Source organism: Phascolarctos cinereus, unplaced genomic scaffold (genome assembly GCF_003287225.1).
Source record: "Phascolarctos cinereus isolate Bilbo 61053 unplaced genomic scaffold, phaCin_HiC Scaffold_7;HRSCAF=346, whole genome shotgun sequence".
NCBI lineage: Eukaryota > Metazoa > Chordata > Mammalia > Diprotodontia > Phascolarctidae > Phascolarctos > Phascolarctos cinereus.
Genome location: NW_027556180.1, coordinates 104662739 through 104674881, shown reverse-complemented (window position 1 = coordinate 104674881; position 12143 = coordinate 104662739).

The following is a 12143-nucleotide window of genomic DNA, read 5'->3' as shown; positions in this document are numbered from 1 at the left end:
AAGAGTAATCTATTGAATGCATTTCAGCAGCAGTTTGACCCTTGCCACCCAGATGTCAGGTTCTACAAGCAAAGGACGGAATGACCAATGGCCATGCCACATTTAGAAGTCAAATCTGCAGGGGCTAATATTTTATAAGAATCATTTTAATATTGAGAGCATTATATCCAAGACCCATCCTGGCCTAAAGGATTGGGGATGGGGAAGATTGGTATTTCTTTTCTTTCTTCATCTTCTCAGTAAATTTCCCTTTGTAAAAACTAGTAGATATTGAAAAAAATGATATGGGTAAATAATCACTGGATGCTATACATGATGTAGGGGAGATACTTACTTCAAGATTGATGTTAAGAAAACACACAAAAAATGGAGGCATAACCTAGTAACATTAGAGAAAATACTCATTGTCCCTACCCCATAGTCCTACAGAGGTATTTGTACCCAGAAATGTTATAAGATTCAAATGTAAAGCACTTTGCAAACTTTAAAGTGCTATATAAATGCCATTTTTAAAAATATTTTCACATCAGGATTCCAGTATGGTGATGACTTCATTCACTTAGCCTTCTGCTATGCTACTGAGCTTAAGCAGTTTTTATTTAGAAACGTACTGGTAAATGTTTAACAACTGCCTTTTTTGGGGAACGGAATATGTACACACACTTTTATATTTAGTCTTTATTGTTAATATTTTTTTTAAGTCTAGATACTCAAGAAAATGATGAATCAAACCTTGATTATTAGATAGCTAACTTTCTGAGATATAAATAATTATGGTTGTAATTTAAACAATCTGCTCTATTATATGCTTAGAGCTGTCTACAGGACACTTTTGATTGCAGCTGACCTCATTCTCGAAGAATCTGACTAGAGTCTAGCTATGGTCAAACAGACAACTTTGAAATTTTTGAACATAAGTGGCTAGGTGGCAGGCACAAGTTACCTAGGTGGTACAACAGATAGAGTGCTAGGCCAAGAGTCAGAGATACTCCTCTTCCTGAGTTCAAGGAACTCAGCCTCATACACTTACTGGGTGTTTAACTCTGGGGATTTCACTTAACCCTCTTTTCTTCAATTTCTCTTCTGTTAAATGAGCTGGAAAAGGAAATGATAAACTACTCCAGTATTTCTGCCAAAACAACCCAAAATGGGGTCACAAAGATTTAGACACAACTGAAAATGATTAAACATAATAATATGAACATCGTATCACTTGTGGATATGACTAAATGGCCAAGAATATGACCATGTCTGCATGCAGATGGGGTAGAGTAGAGTGATAGTCACATTAATTGACTAGGTTGAGGGCCTGGAAACTAGGCCATTTCAGAGAGTACCAATATGCACATTTTTTTAAATATAAATTTATTTTTAGTTTTCAATATTTACTTCCACAAGATTTTGAGTTCCAAATTTTCACCCCACCTTACCCCTCCCCCCATCCCAAGATGGTATGCATTCTGAATATCCCTTCCCCTAGTCTGTCCTCTCTTCTATCTCTGCCCCCCTTCTCTAATCCCCTTCCCCTTCTATTTTCCTGTAGAGCAGGATAGACTTCTGTACCCTATTTCCTGTATATCTTATTTCCCAGTAGCATGTGAAAACACTTTTTTTTAACTTTTTTTTAAGGCAATTGGGGTTAAATGACTTGCCCAGAGTCACACAGCTAGTAAGTGTCAAGTGTTTGGTCTGAGGCCGGATTTGAACTCAGGTCCTCCTGACTTCAGGGCCGGTGCTCTATCCACTGCGCCACCTAGGTGCCCCCCCAAAATTTTTTTAAACATATGGTTTTAAAACTTCAGGTTTCAAATTTTCTCCCTTCCTCTCTCCCCACCCACCTTCATCCAAAAGACAAGCAACTCAATATAGGTTATACATGTGCAGTTATGCAAGACATTTCCATAGTAGACATGTTATTAAAACTCTATTTCCCTTAATCCTGTCCTGCCCTCCCATTTATTATATTCTTTCTTTTGACCCTATCCCTCCTCAGAAGTATTTACTTCTGATTACCCCCTTTCCCAATTGCCCTCTTCTCCATCATCCCCCTGCTCCCTTGTCCCTTTTGCCCCCCCCATTTTCCCATAGGGTAAGACAGATTTCCATATCCAATTGAATGTGTATGTTATTCCCTGTGTAAACCAAATCCTACAAGAATAAGATCACTCATTCCCTCTCACCTTCCCCTGTTTCCCCTCTACTGAAAGAGCCTTTTCTTTTCTGTTGTTCTTTTGTGAGATAATTTATCCCATTCTACCTCTCCCTTTCTTCTTCTCTGAGTATAATCCTCTCTCATCCCTTAATTTTATTCTCCAAGTATGACCCCTTAATCTTCAACTCACCCTATGCCCTCTATCTACCTACCTACCTACCTATCTATCTATCTATCTGTCTATCTATCCATACATATACTTTTTTCCTCCAACTACCCTAATACTGACAAAGGTCTTATGAGTTATAAATATCATCTTTCCATGCACGAATGTAAACAGTTCAACCTTAATAAGTCTCTTATGATTTCTCTTTCCTGTTTATGTCTTCATGTTCCACTTGAGTCTTGCATCTGAAAGTCAAATTTTCTATTCAGCTCTGGTCTTTTCATCAAGAATGCTTGAAAGTCCTTTTTTTTTTTCACTGAATTACCATTTTTTCCCCTGAAGGGTTATATTCAGTTTTGCTGGGCAGGTGATTGTTGGTTGTAATGCTATCTCCTTTGCCCTCTGGAATATTATATTCCATGCCCTGCGGTCCCTTACTGTAGAAGCTGCTAAATCTTGTGTTATCCTGATTGTGTTTCCACAGTACTTGAATTGTTTATTTCTGGCAGCTTATAATATTTTCTCCTTGACCTGGGAACTCTGGAATTTGGCTACAATATTCCTAGGAGTTTTCCTTTGGGGATCTCTTTCAGGAGGAGATCTGTGGATTCTTTCAATTTCTATTTTGCCCTCTGGTTCTAATATACCAGGGCAGTTTTCCTTGATAATTTCTTGAAAGATGATGTCTAGGCTCTTTTTTTGATCATGGCTTTCAGATAGTCCAATAATTTTTAAATTTCTCTCCTGGATCTATTTTCCAGGTCAGTTGTTTTTCCAATGAGATATTTCACATTGTCTTCTATTTTTCATTCTTTTGGATTTGTTTTACAGTGTCTTGATTTCTCATAAAGTCACTATCTTCCAATTGCTTATTCTAATTTTTAAGGAAGTATTTTCTTCAGTAATATTTTGGACTTCCTTTTCCATTTGGCCAATTTTGCTTTTTAGGGCATTCTTCTCCTCATTGGCTTTTTGGACCTCTTTTGCCATTTGGGTTAGGCTATTTTTTAAGGTGTTATTTTCTTCAGTATTTTTTGTCTCCTTTATCAAGCTGTTGACTTGTTTTTCATGATTTTCTTGCATCACTCTCATTTCTCTTCCCAGTTTTCCCTCTACTTCTCTTACTTCCTTCTCAAAATCCTTTTGAGCTCTTCCAAGGCCTGGGACTGATTCATATTTTTCTTGGAGGCTTTGGATGTAGGAGCTTTGACTTTGTTGTCTTCTTCTGTTGTATATTTTGATCTTCTTTTTCACCAAAGTAAGATAATATAGTCTGACTCTTTTTGCGCTGCTTGCTCATGATCCTGGCCAATTACTTGAGTTTTAGATTCTTTGTTAAGGTAAGAGTCTGCTTCCAATGCAGAGAATGTATTGTCCCAAGCTTTGGGGATTTATACAGCTGTTTTCAGAGATACTTTTATGGACCTGTAAATTTTCAGTTCTTCCAAGGTGGTATGATAAGGGGCTGTGTGTTTACTCCTTTCCTGGCATGTGCTCTGGTCTATAAGTGACCACAAGTACTCCTTTCTGTCCTGTAACTGTGGGTATTCTCTCCACAGCCACTACAAGCTTCACCATGCCAGCGCTCCTCACACCAGGACAGCCCAGAACTGTGACCCAGATCCAAGCACAGGAAAAGCAAGAGATTCCTCCCTCAGTACTGGCAAAGAGATCCCTGCAATCCCTCTCTGATTAGCCCCTGGATTCCCCCTCAGTCTGTGGGCAGGAAGCTCAGGGGGCAGCTGCCACTCCAGAGCTGTGCTCCTTGGGGAATGGAGCTGAGACCCCATGCTCCCTTCTCAGCCCCTGCAGAAACAGACATTTCCCACTGACGTTCTAAGTTGTCTTTGCCATTCATGGATTGAGGAGTCTGGAAACCGCCACAGCTGCCCCTGCTTCAGTCCTCTGAGGCTTCCTCCAAGTTCGCTGTGGCCTGCATGCCCACACCACACTGTGCTCATCTCCCAGCCTGGCATGACACACCTTTCTGATCAATCACCCAGGTTATCTTGGGCTGGAAATTTGTTTCACTATATCTTTTTGTGGGTTCTGCTCCTTCAGAATTTGTTTCGATTTTTTTCATAGGTATTTGGAGCAGTTTTGGGGAGAACTCAAGCAAGTCACTGCTTTCACTCTGCCATCTTGACTCGCCCCCACCACCAAGTACCAATATGGATATTAAAGTCACCTTACATGAGTGGGTGATGGAGGAGAAAAATTATCATGGTATATGGTATAAGAATTTAAATCAGTTTTCAACTTTACTGCTTTATAATGATCTCTGTATAATATCTTACTTAAACAATAATAATCAAATTTAATTTTATAAATATTTATTAAGTACCTATGAGATGTAAGGCACTGTGCTAGGTGAAAACAAAGTCAAAATGGAATCATCTTTGACCTATAAGAGATTACTTTCTGCTCAGATATAATTATACACAAATAAGAAAATATATTTTCTGGCACAGAAGGAATAAGAGAAGATAAGGAAAGGTTCTGCTTAGTATGAGACTAAGAGAAGCCTTGAAGCAATCAAATGTTTCAAAAGGGGGTAGATAAGAAAGCAATATTTCTAAGGCGAGGGGTAAGGGAGTAGCAACTGATAAAATGTTTTGAAAGATGAAACATTAACTAAAAAGGTAGTCTTACTGTAAGATAAGGGAGACTATAATAACAAGTCTGCAAAGGTAAGTGATGTCTAGCTTGTAAAAGTATTCAAAGGGTAAGCTGAAATGATTCTACTTCATCATAGAGAATATGGAGCTATGAAGACTTCTGATTAATTTAGGAGTGTACCTAACAAAACAAACCCAGGAACTATATGAACATAATTAAAAAACACTTCTCACACAAATAAAGTCAGATCTAAATAATTAAAAATACATTAGTTGCTCATGGGCAGGCCAACTAATATAATGAAAATGACAATTCAACCTAAGCTAATTTTGCTATTCGGTACCATTCCAATCAAACTGCCAAAAAATATTTTATAGAGTTAGAAAACAATAATAACAAGATTTATTTGGAATAACAAAAGGTCCAGAATATCAAGGGAACTAATGAAAAGAAATGCAGGGGAAGATGGCCTTGCCATTCCAGATCTTAAATTGCATTATAAAGCAGCAGTCGTCAAAACTACTTGGTACTGGCTAAGAAATAGAGTGGTGGAATAGGTTAGGTATGACACAATAGTCAATGACTATAGTAATCTACTATTTGATAAACCCAAAGACATTAGTTTCTGAGATAAAAACATGTTCTTTGACAAAAACTGCTGGGAAAACTGGAAAAGAGTATGGCAGAAACTAGGCATAGACCCAAATCTCACACCATATACCAAAATAAAGTCAAAATGGGTTCATGATTTAGATATAAAGGCTGATACCATAAGCACACTGGGAGAGGAAGGAATAGTTTACCTGTCAGAAGAATTCATGAAAAAACAGGAGATAGAGAACATTATGAAATGCAAAATGGATAACTGTAATTACATTGAATTGAAAAGGTTTTTTTTTTTTGCACAAACAAAGCCAATGAAACTAAGATTAGAAGGAAAGTAGAAAATTGGGAAAGAATGTTTACAACCAGTGTCTCTGATAAGGGCCTCATTTCTAAAATGTGTAGAGAATTAAGTGAAATTTAGAAGAATACAAGTCATTCCCCATTTGATAAATGGTCAAAGGATATGAACAGGCAGTTCTCAGGTGAAGAAATTAAAGCCATATATAATCATATGAAAAAATGCTCTAAATCACTATTAATTAGAGAAATGTAAATCAAAAGAACTCTGAGGTACCACAACACACCTATCAAATTGATCAACATGACAAAACAAGAAAATGATAAATGTTGGAGAAGATGTTGGAAAATTGGAACACCTAATGCCTTGTTGGTAGAGTTGTGAACTCATCCCACCATTTTGGAGATCAGTTTGGAACTATGCCCAAAGGGCTATAAAAACGCACATACCCTTTGACACAGCAATAGGACTTCTAAGGTTGTATCCCAAAGAGATCACAGAAATGGGAAAAGGACCCACATGGACAAAAATGTTTATAGCAGCTCTTTTTGTGGTGGCAAATTGAGAGGATGTCCATCAATTGTGGAATGGCTTAACAAGTTGTGGTATATGAATGTAATGGAATACTACTCTGTTAGAAGAAATGATGAGCAGGCAGACTTCAGACAAACCTGGAAAGACTTGCATGGTCTGATGCTGAATGAAGTGAGCAGAACAAGGAGAACACTGTACATAGTAACGGCCTTGTTGTATGATGACTAATATTGATAGGCTTAACCCCTCTCAGCAATATAAGGATCTAAGGCATCTCCAAAGGCCTCATGATGGAAAATGCTGTCTATATTCAAAGAAAGAATTGTGGAGTTTTAATGCAGATTGAAATATACTATTTGCTGTTTTTTTTCTTTGGTTGAGTTTTGTTTCCTCTTTCTGGTGGATCCTCCTATTGCTTCTAATTCTTACTTACAACATCGCTAATGTGAAAATATGTTTATTAGGAATGTATATGTATAGCCTATATCAGAATGCATGCCATCTTGGGGAGGGAGGTGGGGAGGGAAGGGGAGAAAAATTTAAAACTTGAAAGCTTATGGAAGTGATTGCTGATAAATCAAAATAAATTAATAAAAATACTTCTGATTAGGATAATAGCATTATCAGCTATATTCATTAGCAATATTCATTTTCAAAATAAAAGAAACAATTGAGATGTAAAGATAACTGTTTCATGAATCCATTAACATTTCTTCCCTACTTTGTCCAGTGCAAAACATTTAATAAATTTAGTAATATTTGGTTAAATGCATGTTTGTTATAGACAATAATATTAAAAACTACAGACTTTCCTCTTTGAGCAATGGCAATGTGTTGACATGAAAGAAGTGAAGGAACACAATAAAATTCTGTTAATAAGGAAAATTCTTAAGGGTATGCTGATACAATGATGTATTAGTAAAATGCAAAATAACTGGATAGGTAGATAAATTAGCCCAGACTGTTACCCCATTTTTTGTCGTCAAGTAAACAATCATTTATTAAGTGTTTATCATGTTCCAGACACTGTACTTAGTATCAGGGACACAAATCAAAGGAAAGACAGACAAAAATTTACTGTACTCTCAAGGAACTCACAGACTTTTAAGGAAAAAATTTTCAAAGAACTATGTACAAACAAGCTACTTCCACAAAGAATGAATTGAAGGTAATCCAGAGGGAAAGTACTATGATTAATGACTGAGAAAGGCCTCTTACAGAAAGTGTACCTTTAGCTGAGATTTAAAGGAAGCCAAATACAGATAGCAGGCATAAATGAGTACGGAGAGAGTTTCTGGCCTGGAAGATACTCTGCTAAACACCAGTGTTCCATTAACTCTGTTTTCAGTGGCCCTAAATATGATGCCTTCAAAGACTCTAATTTATTACCAGGAACCAACTTCAGTATTGGAAGGAATCTGGCTCGTCCAAGTTTAGGAGCAAAAGGTCTAAAGCAACTAAATACACTTCTTATAATAACAAGACACCACTATGCCTACATTAATGTGTGGATATATTTTTCATTGTTTGAGAAATGACAAGTTGATGCTTTTCTAAAAATAAAGCTACATCAACTCTTCAAAAAATAATAACCTTCAGTCATATATTATAAATCTATCCATGAACATCTACTGAAACTCAGTTTTCCTCTGGATATGTACCCCACTGAACTGGGTAATTTGGGGACAGCTTAGAAATTTTTAAATAGTTCTCACAATTCAATTATTTTTTATTATAGTTAAGAAATTGAACTTCATTAATTAGGAAGTTGCACTGTAATTTGAATCAAGCAATTGTTCATAAAATGGCCACTGGCACTACCATTAACGTGAAAATAGATAAAATTTAAATTAAAATAAATGTCCTTTTAAAAAACACAGCTGGGTTCCTAATGCCATTTTCCCCATAAAGGCTGATAAAGGAAGACCTCTAAATCAACAAGATCAGATCAGTCTGCCTCATCTATTTATTACCATGTTTTTAAAACCTACTTTTTAAATGTGCTGTATATTCCTAATACTGTGTGTGTGACTAATTATATGTAAGGTTCATTCCATGAAGATGCTATTTCCATAAAGAGGGCATAACAGATGTTCACCTTGTCATATGTCACTTTCAAGTAAAGGAGGAGTACTAAGTCATTATACCCTATTTTCCTCTATTGCAATCCTGAGGTTGGGGGGGTATATAAATTTCATGTTTCAGCTTTATCTACAAAGGATTTATTCTTCTAAAGCAAAACAAAACAAAAGAACAAAAAAAGAACATAGTTGAAAAGTAATGGCTATTCCCGGATAAACTTTTTAAGAAATATGTGTGTAAACCAATAGAAGACCCAAAGTAAAACTTCACTAATTCTCTTCCATTTCTAGTTCCCCAAAATCAAGTTGTACTCTTACGGAAGACTATATTTTAAATTCTTTCCATACTCTTTTCCCCATCAGAGCTCAAATTCTTCTCTCCTCTATAACTCATCATTGAAGAATAAAATACTCTAGTTCTGAATATTGTCACTTTTATATTCTGCCCCATCTATTCTCTCATCAGCTTAAGTAAAACAATTGACATACCTAAGAGTCCTCATAGACCTCATCCTGGCTTTACCTACTTTCCTAGCTCAAGGTGGCAGAGCTAATTTATTCTTGGATGCCCCCATCCTGGGGTTATCCTGTAGCCTTATTTTTTGTTTTATAATAACCCAGGAAAAAATTTAGCAATCATACTAATTTATTCTTTCTATATCCCTCTTTGAGCCAGTTTGTATCATGATGATAGGCATCAATTCTCTGAACAGATCTCTTATTTCATTACTGTAACTATTTTTTCCAATAATAAAGTTCATTCCAATCAATATTTTAAAGACCCCAAACAGAAATAACTATATATCTACAATAATGATATTATCCTCTGTTAATTAAGTACTTACAGATGACATATATATCAATTCAACAAACATTTGCCATATGCCTAATACATGTTTTTTTTTCCTAAATAATAGGGATGTAAAAATACAATAAGAAGCTGCTGTTGTCCTCAAGGAGCCTTTATTCTAACAGCAGACATAATATATCACCAAACATGTGTAACAAAAATTACAATAAGATACACGTGAAAAAGTACAGGATGTTATGAAAGCCAAGGAGGGACATCCCAGCTGAAGGGATCAGGAAAGATATGGAAGTGGTAGGACATAAGCCCACTATGAACTCTCTTCCCAATTTATCAAAAAAACTATGCACCAGGTGCTCTGCCAAGTTTTGGTTAGATAACAAAAGCAAAAAAAATCCTTTGGCAAAAGAGAAACGTCATTGATTCACTCCCAGTTTCTAGATCTCAGTCTTAGATTGAGAATGGGAAGAAGAAAGGAGAGTCTTAACAGAAGACTGACATGGCAACATCACTCTGACTCTTACGGATGCAATTTACAATACCTGGTTGATCACCAGGTGACTATACAAGCTTCTATAATTCCACAAAATCAACCTGTTTTGTTTTGTTTTTAACTGTCTTTTTTTTCTTCACATTTCCAGAGTTGGTCAAGCTGTAGTTTAAATTCTCTCAAGTGCCTGAAAGGATAGGGAGTTTACTACCATGCAAAATTCTCTCCTCTGATGTCATGTGGCAGCAACATACTTTCAAACATTCTATAAATTTTATTATTCATGTAAATAATAATAGGAAGCAAAGTATTAAAACCATATAGCAAATACTATTACAAAATCTGTCTCCATCTTTTTTGTTACTTTATTTCATGTAATGTTTATAAGTGACAGAGGGAAAAGATAAAAAGAGTCTCTTGGCATTTTGGTAATAAAGCAATTTTCTTCAATTATGTTCATATTTGGACTCAATCATCAATCACTAATATCATGGATATCAAAGTAGAAATGGCACTAAACTAGATGTGTGACCTTGGGCAAGTACTGTAATCTCTCTGGGCTTCAGGTTTCTCATGTACAGATTGACAAAATTTGCTTTAGTATATAGTACCTTTCAGCAAGACAATCCATAATTATAAGCATGCAGACACGTAACTAGCTGTTTTTACCTATTGCCACACATAAGCAACTTACACATAGGCATGATATATATTTAATATGTATACGTGTGCATATGTGTGTTTGCATATACATATATGTATGTGTGTGTATATACATATATATGTGTATACACACACACATGTATATATAAATGTAAATATCAGAGAGAAGCTAACAGGAAACCATTAATATATTTCCAAAAGGAATTATCAGTTACCTACTATGTGCAAGTAATGATACTAAACGCTGAGCAGAATACAGAGTAGAAGACATAGTTCCTACACTAAAGGAGTTTTCAATTCAGTATGGATAAAAAAGACTTAAATATGTACAAGCATAACACAAAGATTAGGTTCAAATAAAATCCCATTAGAGCTCAAGGAGAAAGAAATCACTCCTGGCTTCATAAAAGTTGTAGAATCTTAAATGAGTTAAGGCTTTGTGGAGGAGGTAGCATCTGACCTGCTCATAATTCTGCTAAGAATCACATCTCAAGGATATCAGCTGAGATATAGTAATGCTCTTCATAGTCTAACTTTTATATTCTCAAACTGGAGTTCATAATATTTATACCACCAAACAATGCTTTTTATTTTAAAAAAAATAGGTAAAGCCTCATTTGGGCTCTAGTATAAACATATGCAATAGTTTGATACTATAAATAACAGCTTTGGTTAAGGCAAATTGTCTCCCTAGATTGTTACTGGTGGATTGAATTGATCTATGTTTAGATATTTGAAGAATCTAGATTGAACTTTAGTTTGCAAAAAATATGTATTTATTTCATACAATCTTATCAATGTCAAAGAATAGATAGCTGATCTCAAATATGTCAAATAAAAAATTTAATTAGCTCAAATGCCTGTTTCGGATCAATGCAACTGGCTAAAATAAAGAGTTGGGGTCAAAAGTATCTCATATCTAGGCCCCAAGGGAAATACTAATATTTAAACCAAGTTGGAAGAGTCATTAAACTTTTGCTATTTATGACACATTGTGAAAGTTCTCCTCACATCATGAAGCATAATTTCAATATGTATTCTAATAATAATGAAGCTAATTATTTGGCAATCCTTTTTAAATCTCTCAAATACTGAACTTTAAAAGAAAATAAATGTACATCTCTTCATTATACTTTTACATAGTGAATTATTTAAAGAGGAAAAATAAATTGATTTGGATCAATTCAATGATTAAACTAAACATATATGATTTAATGGAGGAAAACAAGGATTCTATTTTTTAAATTATCATTTATATTTTACAAGATACTTTGTCCATATTCTGTACCATCTTCAAATGTTTCCATTCTCTAGCTTGAGTAAAAGCATACTAGATAGTCATTCACAGATTTTTAATATAATCTAATTAAGTATAGAAAAAACACATTTATATTTGTTTAGAAAATATTCCCTGTTCTGTGTAAATATGTCTTTAAAAATATTTCTAGTATAAAGAAGGTCATTTCCATCTCTAACTCTCTTTAACAGAAAATAATGTTACATGTTAAAAATTATGAAAGATGTAATACTTTTTGGGGAATCACCTCAACTTCCATATTTGTGCAAATTAACAATTTAAAAGATATTTGACAGCCAAGACCTAGCAGCAGCAACACTAAAAGACTGCAGGTCTTGGAACAGTATATATATATTGCAGAGCAAAAGAGCTGGGGTTCCAGCCAAACATATCATATCCAACAAACTAATCACAATATTTAATGAAAAA